The 14,882-nt window shown below is 47.5% G+C and overlaps 1 protein-coding gene across 1 annotated transcript in view; it reads right to left on the bottom strand.

Annotated features, from left to right (window-relative positions):
* Positions 1-14,882, bottom strand: part of ko (Stork-head domain-containing protein knockout) — a 413,741-nt gene that overhangs the window by 316,455 nt on the left and 82,404 nt on the right. The gene's annotated exons all lie outside the window — the stretch shown is intronic.

Here is a 14,882-nt window from a genome sequence, read left to right as displayed (position 1 = left end):
CCACCGCATGCGACCAGATAGTGCGATATATTATCAATAATAATAATAATAATAATAATAATAATAATAATAATAATAATAATAATAATAATAATAATAATAATAATAATAATAATAATAATAATGCATCACGATACATGTTGAATACAATATACATATATCATTCCCATCTAAGCCATTAGCGACTTGTAGACTATTCCCGGAATGTTGGCACATGCAATGCAGATTTTATTTGCCCCCCCCCCCCCCCCAAAGCAATAATACTCAAACATAAATCGCCGTTTCACTCAAAAGAGTAAAATTACCAAATTACAGAAACGCACGCATTGGTAACACGAAACAAAGCGCAGGACTCTCAAACTGAACGAAGTATGTTTTAAGCGTTTCTATAGAAGTAGCCGAATAAACTTCGTCAGGCAAGTCGCTGGAAACTTCAGACACATACATGTAGAGCCTTGCCACTACATATCTAGCAACTGGAGGAACTGGCAAGATCTACGTAAAGCAGCCAAGGACCCGGCAAGGAGGACTCTCAAAGGGAGAGAGGGGTTACAACAAGGAAACGGGAAACGCAACCAAGCGCGCGCTGAGGAACACGCTCAATGCTAAAAATCAAAAGTGTCCCAATGTGAATAAAACATTATTTGTTATTTAGTGACACTATTTGTGAACAAGAGAGATGGTGTCCAAGGACATCCTAATAGCCGGCGGAATCGTCCGTAGTACCAGGGCCGGATTATCCAGGGTTCAAAAGGTTCAAATGAGCCGAGTCCACCGTTCTCAGGGGCTGTCGCGAGCTGTAAAATATGGCGGACATCGAGGTTCGGCCCAAAACAATACTCAAAACATTATCTCCCTGACTTACCATGGTTAAAATTAGAACTTAGGTATTTCAATGACGAATGATCCAAAAGCTGAGCGTTCTCTCGTGCGCTTAGTCCCTATAGCTCATATTTCGCCAACCAAAATACAAAACTTTGAACTTTTTATATTGTTTGTATATTATTGGTGCGCCCAGTGTATGCACATGAATGAAAAGTGCTAGCCGTTACCTTGAAGCGTTTGGACAAGGCCTCTGTCGGAGGAGTTGCTATTGGGCGCTTGGCAGGACAAGGGGAAGGGTGTCCAGGCAGTGCGGGTTCTTTGCCGTTTTTTTGTGCGCCTAAGGACTTGACTCGCGCTTGTAAAGCAAATTGCCGTGCCAATACATATTTTGATATGCCTTCTCCCACATCGTCACCCATCCATGATCCTCTTTCTTCTCCTTTCCCCTTCCCCAGTGCAGAGTAGCAGGCCAGATTTTAATCATTCCGGCCAACCTCTCTGCCTTTCATTTCAATAAACCCATCTATCTTGCACTCGTCCAAATGGATGAAAAAAAAAATGCAAATATTGTTTTTGCTGGTTCTAAGTGATTTCATCTGGTCCCAGCTGGTACTAAACTGACATTAACCGGTTTCAGAGGCCTTCCAGATGAAAGTCAGCTGGTCCCACTTAATGGTTAAGTGAAATCGTTCCTAGCTACAGCTTTCAGTTGGGATTCAGCTCATACCAGCTGGTAAACCAAATTACCTCTGCCATTACTGCAGTTAAGATCAGTTGTGAGTTTTATTCACATAAGCGTAAGCAATGAAAGCTGTGCCGAACCGGACCCACAACGCTGTTAATCCGGCCCTGCGTAGTACAGCTTATTTAATATAAGCTTAGGGTTAACAGTATCAAATGTATTACTAGCATCCCATAACAAAACAATGCTTCACGGCTTATTTTTAAACGCAGCAGAGATTACACGGGGAAATGTTCCTTGAAAGTAATTTGGTGGTACTGTATCGCTTCCCGCGACAACGCCATACTGCTTGGGGTAGAAAACAAAAAACTTTTTCTGACGGGCGCATTCATGGCGTCTAAAAGAAAGGTTCAGGCTATTTAAGCTAGTAGAGGGAGATTTTAAATCGGCCTGACTTTTTCCCTTTCGATCTCTTTGTCCTGCTTCGTAAAGCGTGGCACAACTGCCGTCTTCAAAGGGGCACAGGAGAAATGAAAGTCAACCTGTATGAGTAGGGAACGGCGTTCTAATCACAAGGGGACGCCACTCTCATCAGAAGTGGATCTTCAGTAAGCCAGAAAAAAAAAAAAAAAAAATGAAATACAGCTGTCGCCTCCCCCTCGGCCAATTTAGCAAGTATAAAATGCGTGCGTCGACGCCGATTCGTTTCGCGAATCCCGGAAAGCCACGCGTACAGCGCCATCCACTTCGAAACGGTGCAAGTCTATCTTTTTAGGCAAGGCCGTTACGAGTTCCAACCGACTGGTGGGAAGATTTCTAAATCCAACTTTATCGCCGATGAACGTGCGCACTACCACGCCCCGAAGTGGTGGTGCAGTGGTTAGGGCGATCGACTTGGGGCGCTCGAAAGGGTCGCCACGTCGCCTGGGGAATGAACGCCTGTGTACCAGATTTAACAGGAGCTGTCGGTCAGCGATATTATAAGAGTATATGCTTCACAGTTGACGACGGGCTCCCAGCCATTCCACAATGTTCTCACATCCACCAGTCAATGCTCCACAGGGATGTCAGTACAAATCTCGCCATTGAGATAATCTCTTCAAATTCGAGCCATTTCCAGAACGTCCGACGAAAGAGAGAGAACGTAAATGGAAGGCGAATAATTTAGTCGGCTTTGAAATAGCGGTGACATGCTACCAGGAGTTGAGGAAAGAGTGAGGTAAACGAAAGATAATGAGATAATAGAAGGGTGCAGGAAATAAATAAAAGAAATACGTGAGATAATTGAAATGCACGTACAACGATGGATGATTCTTCAAAGCTTTAAAGTTGAAAGGACCCTGAAATGCTACTTGGGTAAACCTGTAACGTAAGCAATTCATAGAGGTCGTTTCTGTGAGTATTCGAGTCAGATTTGAAAGCTTTACGTGAAGGCGATAATTTCCAAGTAATTTTTAAGAGGTGTTTCTGGCGACCGCTTGCAGCCAGTTTGGGTGACACATCCTCGCATGCAATTGATTGATTGATTGATTGATTGATTGATTGATTGATTGATTGATTGATTGATTGATTGATTGATTGATTGATTGATTGATTGATTAAAACTTTAATTTCCACCGAGGAGGCCCCCTACTTCCCGCTCCTGGCACGCAGGCCTGAGGAACGGGGGCTGGAACCTCCGCGACTAAGGACTGGCGAATATACATTGGTTATTCGCGGCCTCAGCCGCCAGGCGGACGGCTTTCTGCTGGTCAGCGGGGACGTCGCTTCGCAGCAGGGTTACCCAGGCTTCTTTACTTTTAATGTTGTCCCTAGCGCCCGGAGACTTATTCCCAAAGTATATGGTCGAGGGTCCCCCTCGCTTCGCAGGCTTTACATTTATCGTTTTTTCTCTCATCTATCTGGGTGTGAAACAGCCAGACAGGGTTCGGGAATTTCCGGTTTGTAATCGCCGCCAGGCTACGGCCTCTTTATTATTTAAGCTAGGATCCGGTGGCGGCATCAGACGTCTTCCTAATCTATAATTTTCGATTATTTCTTTATAGGTTGCCTCACCAGTGATGTCAGTGCGGCTGCAGGGCGCTCCCGCCCATTGGAGGCTCCCAATAGGCGAGCGGGACGGGTCGTGGCGAGGCGCCGTCGAGACTTTTCTTTTTGAAACGAAAGTTTCACTACGCCAGCTTTTCGAGCCGTCAGCGTCGCGGAGGTTTTCACTTTCAAGTGACCCTTCCTTTATTATAAATTAATTTGCAATTGAAACTAAATGTTCACCATGCTAGGTAGATACGGCCTTCGCGCGGCACTAAATTTGACCTTCATGTGGCCTTGACCTAATGAAGTGTGGGTGTCCACGAATCTGCGGTGTCCACCCGAAGTATACTGCGCCTTCCTTTCCCCAAAACATAAAGTACCGAAGTGTTCGGTCCCGACCACCGGCGGCTGTGTTTCGATGGAGGCGAAGCAAAGAAGCGTCTATGCGTTGTGCGATGTCAGTGCACGTTAAAGATCCCCAGGTGGTCGAACTTACTCCACAGCCCTCCACTACGGCACATTTTTTTTTTTTTTTAATATCCTCAGGTGGTCGAAAATACAACGCAGTCCTCCGCTACGGCGCCTCTTTCTCTCTTTTCACTTTCACTCCCATCTTTCTCCCATCCCTTACGGCGCGGTTCAGGTGTCCACAGAACAAGTGTGACAGATACTGCCCCTTTCCTTTCCTGCGAACCAGTTATAAGAAAAATTATGAAAAGACCGCGGATTGAAAAGGCGGCGTTACCGAGGCCATCACTGCAGCACTCACAGCTTTCGCTCTCTCACTACTTTCAAGCCATGCTTAAACCCACCCAATATTTTTCTTGCGTGCCGGCGTGGGTTGACTTGAAGGGGGAGAGGAGGAACATCATTTTCGGTCGCCAATATGTTTGGTGCTAATGAAGCTATCTTAATTTTTTATTTTTTTTTTATTTTTTGCGTTGCGGAAAGTATTAATGGGATGCCTATTATTAATGCCCGTTTTATAATTCTAGTAAATAGCTTTTCATGGCGCCTTTATAATGACGAAGGCATGTCGTGCAGGCGGACAGGGAACAAGTTCAGAGCGTGGAGGATATGCGTACCGAGGGTGCTCAGAAAGGTTTCAAATTTAGTCAGTTTGTAATCTCCTCCGTATATATATATATATATATATATATATATATATATATATATATATATATATATATATATATATATATATATATATATATATATATATATATATATATATATATATATATATATATATATATATATATATATATATATATATATATATATATATATATATATATATATATATATGTACATAAATAAATAAATCAAGACTTGGCGCTGCTACGCAGGGCAAGCAGAGGATCAAAGACACAGATTGTTGTTACTGGCATTTGTTCGAGGGCATCCACTTGAAGCTCGCAATATGCTCCCTTGTTTGCATAACCTAAACATTCCTTACTACAATATGGTCTGTCGCTTGGACTGAGCGTTATCAGAAGCTATGTAAAAGCGGCGTTTAGTTGACGGCAACGGTATACACATTCCAGATGGCGAAGGAGTATATGCCAGACTCTAGTAATTAAGTCTGTGTCAATAAAGTAAATGCGTAACGATGAGGTGGCAGGATTTAGAGTCGATTTCTCTGCTCATAGGAAGTTTTTTTTCTGTCTCTCTCTCTCTGTACGGGTCGCATCAGATTCTGTAAATGCCAGGACAGGGGGAAGAAAGGACACACACGAGCGATCGTGTGTGTTATATGTTCCTGGGGTTCCGGCGCTTGGGAAATTTGAGAACCGCTTCGATAACTCCACGAAGTGCTGGGATTCGCTGAAAATATATACGTATACAATGAAATGTTTTGTAGAGTTGTTTCAATGCCTGTGAATATCCATCGTTCATTTGTCCATTGCAAGATATGCAGGACATAATTCTTAAATCAGCAATTTCTATACGGTTAAAAACTGACTCGAAGACAGCCTTGGTGAAAGTGCGACCGGCTCGTGTCCAAAACGAAGGTCCTTTCCAAGCGGTGAGACAGGGGCTTTGACGTTGTCGGTCGCGGTACTCAGGAAGCTAGTTTGCCGAAGCCCGTTCATTTCTTCAGTGTACACATTCTGGCTTTCTGCTAAATACGTTCATTTCTTGTAGATTACCTTTTCCACTAGTTTACCTATACACAGCCTATAGTAGAGTATATGATATGGGTTCAACAGATGCGTAATCCTTTAGCGGGTTTCAGGATGGGCACGATCTTCGCCAGCTTCAATTCCATGCGATTGTCCTGGTGCCTCAGGACACCGGAGCACATAGGACAGCTGATTCATGGGACATCTGAGTTAACTGAGCCATCAGCCACGCCCCCTTTCCCAAACGAAATCTGGTATGAGCCACAACGGAGACGAAGCGGACGTGGCTCGTAAGGGCCGCTCGGCCTAATCACGTTACCTGTGAGGCTGTGAGCGAAGCGAATGCAGAGATTTGAGGCTTCTCACCGGTTAGGGTCTCCGTTCCGTACAACAGCTTTCGATATTTCGATATAAAAAGGCGAGACAGCAGGAACGCAACTTGTAGGGTAAATTGGTGCATCATTCTGCGTAACCGGCAAAAACAAGAAAAAAAAAATGCGAACAACGCTGATTTCTAATTCGTTTTGCAAGAAGTGAACAACAGATAAAATGAAATTAAAGCCGTCATCATTATGCTCGTTTTTGCGTTTCTGCTTCCATTGTATTCGTCTATTTGCAAGTATATGTACACGCGTTTAGGCATGAGACAACACGGCTTAGATTTAAATAAGTATACCCGCTTACACTTGCGCCAGCATCGATGATTAGTTGATTTGGCCGGCTGTTTGAGCGAGTCGATCCTCTCATTAAGGCGGATCCCAAGCTGCAGCTTGTCCCGCGCTGCACACAACCGAACGCGGGTGCGTTGTTGCGCCATAGCGCGGTACACGCAGCTCTTCATATTTCGCCCTCGCAGTTACCAGGAATGGAAGGACGCGTTGCGAGGCCAGTCGTGATGCACCTTTGCGCTCCCCAGGTGGGGCCATGCGCCCCCCTCACCACCAACACCTGCAATAATCCGATCCGTTTTCTCCTTCTTCGGGCGCTAATTGCTCTAGCGCCGAGTCGTGACGAACATACCGCGCACGATATCACTCGCACATGGGCACCTTACCCGTATATCCGCCCCCCTCCATCCGGCAAGCATCTACATGAGTGCGTGCCACGACGCTCGTTCAAGCAGCCAAGTACTCGACCAATGAGCGCAGGTCTATCGGCTGTCGTGCTATACAATGACGCGTCGGCAAAGCCGCGACGCCATCGGGGGCCACGATCAGCGGCTCTTCAGATGGCCCAGTGTGACATCTTTTGCGTCCACTTGGCCCAGGCTCGCATGTGAGCAGTATGCGCCCGCCCTTTTGCTGCAGATGCACATCGAGGAGCCACCCCAAACGCTTGTGCCATTGAGCCTTAATTCGTTCCAAACGACGTCATGTTAATAACGCGTGTGTTGCGATGTCATTGAGAGCAAAACATGCTACTCATAAGCTCCACGGAACCTTCTATTCGAAAATTAGGAGCGTGGCAGGCCGGCTGCTATTTTTCTCACAGAATTCAAGTAGAGAGAACTAACATTAGACACATGATAATGGCGCCCAGCTTACACTTTTGAGTAGGTGATGGAAAAGAAGCAGACAGGAGAAGTTACACGTATAGGTCCCACTTGCATGATTTTCTTCTTTCTTGCAAACTTAAGACCCAAGTGCCGTTTGCTCGGCGATCTGCTGAGCCACAAAAACAAGGCGAACACCTTATATGAATTATTTCCACCACCGGAGGTCTTTAACGTGCTATCGGCGGTGCTTTAACGTGCTATCGAATTTCAGCAAACAAGGGTTTCCGTTTTTCACCTTCTTCGAAATGCGACAACCATATAGCAAATATCGAAGCATCGAAATCAGCGAAGGAGCCAAAGGTCTCATCAGCCTCTGAGCCACCGCAGTGGTCATCTTTTATGGGCCGCTAGAGACTGGTTCGAGGAATCAGCCCTTTTACGACTTATGGAATATATAGCATGTAGCGTTCAACATCCCGAATATGTTCCTGTATTATGAGGGACACCGCACCGCAGGGTGGAGGGCTACAGTTTAATTTGGAACACCTATCCCGCCGGGGTGGCTCAGTTCTTAGAGCGCTTGACGGCTGACCACGAAGATCCGGGATCAAATATCGGCTGCAGCGGCCGCTTTTCTGTGCAGGCAAAAAGTAAAGCGCCCGCGTGCTGTAAAAACCTCAGGTGGTCTAAATTTCCGGAGCCCTCCACTACAGTGTTCCTCATATCCTGGATCGCTTCCGGACGTTAAACCCCCTAATCAGTACGCAACAATACCTTCGAACACCTGGAGTTCTTTAACGCGCACTGGCATTGCACCTGCAACCCACGGGCGATTATCATTTCGCTTGAGTCGCAATCCGGCGCCGCGACCGGGATTTGATCCCGCAACCATGGGCTCTGCAGTCGAGCGCTCTAATGATTGCAGCACTGAGGAGGATTCCGTATCTCCTGAATTAATCGATATGTGAACGTAAGATAAGAATGGAAGCACACGGAAAAACAAGCCTGCACTCTTTCAAGCCAGCGTGCGTGTGTGCGTGAGTGAGTGAGTGAGTGAGTGAGTGAGTGAGTGAGTGAGTGAGTGAGTGAGTGAGTGAGTGAGTGAGTGAGTGAGTGAGTGAGTGAGTGAGTGAGTGAGTGAGTGAGTGAGTGAGTGAGTGAGTGAGTGAGTGAGTGAGTGAGTGAGTGAGTGAGTGAGTGAGTGAGTGAGTGAGCGAGCGAGCGAGCGAGCGCGTGCGTGCGTGCGTGCGTGCGCAGTAACCAGCAACTTTTTCAGGTATATAATACGCGACGCATTAAATATATAGGAGGAGCATGGGGTAGAGCTCACTCATGGAACCGCAGCCACAGTTGAATTAGGTACTTTTGCGCAGAAATGGTTAACATTGGCATGAAGCATTCATCCCAGCATTATATATAGCAGGACAAGTCAGACATTACTATACATTAAGTTAACTTGGCAAACTAAAAGTGCGAAGGCTTGGGGAATAGATGGGCTTCCCTGTACAGCAGGTGTTTCTTGCTGTTTCTTCTACTGCCTTCGTTCGTGCCGAGTGGTGTTGGTGACCACCGCTGCGTCCCAGCGACACATTGCGGGGCGGAGATGACGACTTCCCTTCTCGACTGTACACATTTATTTACACTTGTTTACAAACTTTTTACAATAACGTCGTCGGATGCGACATCAAACGTAAAGGGTTAACTGCAACTGGTGAACGATCAGAGGTCAGAGGCTAGCAGAGTCAGGCCTTGGCCTTCTGCTACACTTTAGGCCGGAATCCCTTGAGATCTCCGTCAGCCTAGCCTCCCTCCTCGAACAACCCGTCTGCCCTCCACGCTCGTCCGAGCCCAACTCCTCAACGCTCCTTCCTTAGCGCTCAAAATTCGAGTATAGTCCGTTGACCAATCAACGACTAGTCACTCTGGCCAATAACATGTAGTGCTTCAAAATGGACTGGCAAATCATTGTGCCGCATATACCCCTCTCCTACGCATGTTAAGTAATACAAACACAAAGCACGCACTAAGCGGCGAGTGGTTGCGCACACAAACACATACATCTGCAACTTCTCCCTCTCCAAAATCCTCCCACGCAAGAGGCGCCAAGCAGTCGCAAAGACAAACGGCGTCGACGGTTACACTTCCGAAAACACACACATAAACACACATACACAAACCTCAGACCCTAACATTCCTATCCCTGCCCTTGGTCGGTTGCGCGCGGGCGGCGGATTCAAAGGGACGTACAGGCGTCTTCCCGGGAAGGATGGATGGAATATAGGAGCGTCCCCTTTGAAACGGGTTGGTAGCAGTAGCTACCATGCTCATTTTTCTCCCTATATCTTAATTATTGATTTAGAATGATTTAGAATTTCGCTTCTGTGCGAAGCCCGCAAACTTAACTCATCACTTTTAATCGCGAGGTAATTGTGAAATATTTTAAGACAATATTATGAACGCATTGATACGAATGGTCGAAGCTTCCATTGCACTTGTCATGAGTAGTTAAGACTGCCGCAGAAAGCCAACGGCGCGCGTTTTTTGACAATAAATGGCAGAAAATTGCCAGCGCGTCCCGGGGGAGGATCTGTGGATGTATTGGGTTTGAGTGTTACGGTGGGTGTAGTATGTATGTATGTATGTATGTATGTATGTATGTATGTATGTATGTATGTATGTATGTATGTATGTATGTATGTATGTATGTATGTATGTATGTATGTATGCATGTATGTATGTATGTATGTATGTATGTATGTATGTATGTATGTATGTATGTATGTATGTATGTATGTATGTATGTATGTATGTATGTATGTATGTATGTATGTATGTATGTATGTATGTATGTATGTATGTATGTATGTATGTATAGAAACGGTTGGCGTGAGCTCAGAGGCCGCAGCCGGCCAGTGTAAAGGAATTTTAGGCGCAATATGTTACGCATGATAGGCTGCTTGAATTCTTGAAATGCAGCGCGACTGAACAGATGCTCAAAGAAAACGGCACGCAGAGGGCATCGCCTCCGTGTCATTTCTTTTCGCCCCCGTTCTCGCCGCGTTGCTTATAAACCAATGAATCAAGACCAGATGTCTGTTCTTTTGTGCGCACGCATGATCCGATCCCTCAAAACCGGTCCCACCGCAAGAGCGCATAACACCTTCGGCAACATGAATGACAGACGGTCCACGGAGCCAGCGCATCTTCTGCCGCTGCCAAAAGACGTCAGTGCACGTGACGGGCCTTTGCATGCACAGCTAGCTGCCTGTCGTGCGAACCTAATGGTAACCAAAGCGGGCGTTGAGCTTGAACTCCCCGCTCGTTGACCCCGATGCCCGCGCGTCGAAAGCGTCCGAGCCGATCAGTGAAGCCAAGCGCGCTGGCGAGCGCCGAATTCGGCGAATAGTTGCAACGGGCTTCAAAAGCTATAAAGCCCCATCCCGCGACCCTGAACACTGCTCCGATCGCCGTTTATGCACCCATTGCATGCCCAAAGTGCGCTTCTATAGGCGTGCTGCAGAGCGGCGATTGCGGCTCCGGTACAGACCGCACGCCCCTTCCTTCTCTGTTTCCCCGCCGCTCCTCTTTAACTCGCTTCTGCTCGATGCGCGCGAGGTTTATACCGGTGCGTAAAGAAAAACCAGTTCAACTGGATCGCGTCGTACGCGCGCGTCCTAATGCTACACCCTTGCCGGGCCGCTTGTTTCTGGCGCCGCACGGGAAGAGCCATCCGGCCGCTCAGCCCTTGGCACCCGGTAGCAATCAAGGCCAGCACCGATCGAATCACGAGATACAAAGCTCGGCCGCCGCTTGAAGGATGGACAGAGCAGGGATAGCCAGGACAAGAGATTTGACCGGATTCGCGAATGCCCAGCGTAACGAGACAGAGGGAAAAAAGCTGCGGCGCCTTCTCCTTTGGATAATTGATTGACAGTGCCCAAATGTCGGGAAGTTGCGGAGCAGAAGGCACCTCTGAAACAGTCCAAGTCGAAAAGCTCGACGTTTCGTTCCGAAGGGGCGCTGGTGGAGTGCATAATACAACAGGTTTGCCCGCTGTTAATTCTGATTTGGGGTGAGTGCCATTCACTGATGTCTGATGTGGCCGGCCCTCGGAGGACCACGATGTACAGCAGTAGCTATCCCACGAGATTATCTATAATGTATAGACACCCCCCCCCCCCCCCCCCCCCCTCGATTCCTTCCTCTGAATACCGGAAGTGAATCGTGATTGTTGCGAGTGCAGCGCTTTTTCTCAGAGGAAAATCTGCCGTCCGCCTGATATCAAGAGCAGCATGGACTTCATGAATGAAGTCTAGGTGGCAGGGCGTAAGCCAAAGAATTCATACGGTTCTCTCAGTACAAACCTCGATTTTTGCGCTCGAAAGAACAGCCTACAAGGTTACAGGTAGCAGATGTTACGTCAAGCACACTATAGGCGTTGCTGGTGGCGGTTTTGTCATTTGCCTTCGCCGCCGTATGCGACGCAAGCTATATTTTGCACGAGAAACGTGCGGGTGCGTTCGAATTCGGTTCGATAAACACCTTACAGCTTGGAGTTGCCACTGCGCGGTGAAAAAGCACCTGGGCATCAAGTGAGAAAAATTTTTTCGTTTGGTTAGACTTTCTTCTTAGTTGCGGCAACACTGCAATCGTTGATTGGGGACGTGCCGATAGGAGTGGAGCTCTCGGTGACGTCACGGGCATGCTGGGCTGCGGCGCGAAACCGGTTGGAAGTCAAGGGCGGCTGCGTGCGCCTCTCCTCGGCTCGTCACGGTGCCCGGCACGTCCGCGGCGCAAGTGAAGCGATAGTAACGCACATGATGATTAAGGTACTGCGCGATATTTCAGCTCCGAACTCCGGGTTTACGAGCGAAAGCCGCGCTACAACAAAACGCTGCTCATTCGTTACCCATCGCAGTGGGTCATCGAGGGAGTATTAAAATGGGTTATAAAATGGGGTAGTAGTCGCAGCAGAAATATATGCGGTGGTGCGTTATACCTAAAGTTCTGAAGTGACTCAGACTATGAAGGACGCCGTAGTGCAATGCTGGGGATTAACTGAGACCACGCGGGGATCATTGAAATGCCCGGACATTGCTAGCACACGGGCGCCTTTTGCGTTTCGTCGCCATTGAAACACGGCCGCTGCAGTCGTGTTCCAAACCTGGTAATCCAGCTCAGTAGCCGAGCACCTAACCACTGCGCAACCGCGGCAGGTCGAAATATATGTGTGTGCTAGGAAAGAAAAGTACCTGCTTGGTGCTAAGCAAGTGTTGAAAACCTCAGAAATTGCCCAACCACAACTTCTTCACAAGAAAAAAAAAAAAAAAAAGACACAGAAAGAAAATGAAACGTACAAGCCTCCTTTCCCATCCTGTTGAAACAAATTTAGTTTGTGCTACTAGCACAGTTTGCCAGTAGCAACAGCTTACCGGTATCGCTCAAGAGGAAAGTATACAACAGTTGCATTTTACCTTTACCTGTATTGACGTAACCATGAATCATTGCGTGACGCTGATGCATTGTGCCTACTGATTTGTATTCTTGTGGTACCATCACTGCAGCCATGAAATTAGGAGACGCCTGCTTCTGGGAAAGAGAGCCATGGTTAGCCTTGACCGCCTAGTAAAGAGCAGAGACATTAGTCTGTCAACCAAGATCCGTATAACTCGTGCTATGGTCTTTCCAGTTGTGATGTATGGATGCGAGAGTTGGACTGTGAAGAAGGCTGACCGCCGAAGAATTGACGTGTTTGAATTGTGGTGCTGGCGGAGACTCTTGAGCGTTCCTTGGACTGCCAGAAGATCAAATCAGTCGATTGTCGACCATAAACCCTGACTGCTCATTGGAGGGTCAAATGCTAAAGTTAAAGCTCAGCTACTTTGGTCATTTGATGAGAAGAGAGGAGTCGCTGGAGAAAGATTTGATGTTGGGAAAGGTTGAAGGTCACCGGAGAAGGGGTAGGCAGCAAACGCGATGGTTAGATGGCATCCTCGAGGCGCTGCAGATGAAGTTATGTGATGTTAGGAAGATAGTAAGAGACCGGAAAGCGTGGCATGACATGGTCTATAGGGTCACGAAGAGTCGGACACGACTGAACGACTGAACTGAACTGAACTGGTACCAACTAAGCGGCCATGAAAAAAACAAAACAAAAGAAAGGCCTCCCTCGGTATGCGCTTCTCACGAGAAACTCATGGGTTCGAATCTGCTCCAATGTTGTTGTTGTTTTTTTTTTTTTTTTTCGTTTTGTTTTTCTTAAATCAGCAGAGGCTTCACACATCATTCTGGGACGGGGTTGACCGTGTTAAGTAGTTCATTCGCACTAAAAAACTGATGAAGGAAAGCGTGGCGAGGTGCTGCTGCGCGGCCTCCGAGTAAAACAAAACGGACAGCAGCGACGACGAGCAAATGAAAATGAGCCGAGCATGCTCCGTCTGACTTCCCGCGGATCGCAGAGGAGAGGAAAAGAACCGCACCTCGACCAGCGGGCAGCCAAGCTTCGCCGGGTCCGAGGAAGTCGCGCTCGAGGCACTGCTTTCTTTATCACTTCGGGGTAAGACGCGTTGCGGCACGGCCCTACAAACGCGTCTGTGCGTGAGTGCGCGAACGGGCCCGCGGGTTGGAAGCGGGGCACTTTACGCTCGTTTCTTTTCCTTCAGCATATTTCCAGCGTTTCGATTTCGTTGTGTCCCTTCAATGCACTCGACTTCCTGCACCCTTCCTCGCTCGTATACCAGTGCCGTTGCTCCCTCGGCTTGACTGCCTCAGTGCTTCGGGCACATGAGCTCCAAGTTCGCTCATTCAAGGGAAGTCAATCTATTTTTGTGTACGAAACTCGCGGCTAGGTTGAGAGCCTGACTGTAGCGGAGGTCTCGGGATTAATTTCGGAGGTCCCTGGCGTCCATTCGGTGAACCGAATTTAAGGGCATCTTTTTTTCTTTTTTTGCGTGTACGGGCTTCCATTGAAATACTTCCGCCGTAAGCATTAGGTAGGCTGGGACTTGCAAACTGGAACGCAACAGCGAGTTGCCGTGCACGCTAAGCAACCACGTCGGCGCGCCAGTTTTGAGCGCTTGGGCACGTTCGCTTCAGTTACAATGCCGCTTTATTGTCTATACCCAGTGCCCTAATTAACTTTCACTTTTCCCGCTTTCTTGCTCACGTATGCATTTTGGACTAAACACAAAGAGGAGGATGGGTTACAAGCACCGCGTAGAGAGACAATCCATAAATCATGAGCGGCAGCTCACTCTATCGTTAAATCTCTGTTGAAGCTCAATCTGAGCCCAATATTGAATGGCACGGGATACCGAATATCACAAGAAATAAAGACAAAAAATCGTCTCCCGTCATCAGCTGGGGAGAAAGCAGCTGTTTGGTCATTGAATAAACGGGGTATACCGCACTCCAATTTCATCTCTTCTCAAGGCATCAAAACTGTACAGAACTGAGCACAGTTGTAACAAAGCGCTCGATCGAGAGCAATGCTATTTGGAGGAAAGGAAGCAGAATTACAAATCAGGAACAGTGAGTTGCAGAGATTATACTTGCGCTCGAGGGCAGCCGGATAGACGTACAAACCGTGCAGGCACAAGAACATTGGCGTTTGCACAGCAATTGCGTCACAATTTTACTTTATACGCTCAGCGGCACACCCATTCGAGCGCTCCATAGACGAGCGTGAGCACGATCGACTGTATACAGTGAGAATTTTATGGCC

Source organism: Amblyomma maculatum, chromosome 1 (genome assembly GCF_055883805.1).
Source record: "Amblyomma maculatum isolate TAMU_Amacu chromosome 1, ASM5588380v1, whole genome shotgun sequence".
Lineage (NCBI taxonomy): Eukaryota > Metazoa > Arthropoda > Arachnida > Ixodida > Ixodidae > Amblyomma > Amblyomma maculatum.
This window is presented reverse-complemented; position numbering and strand designations above follow the sequence as displayed.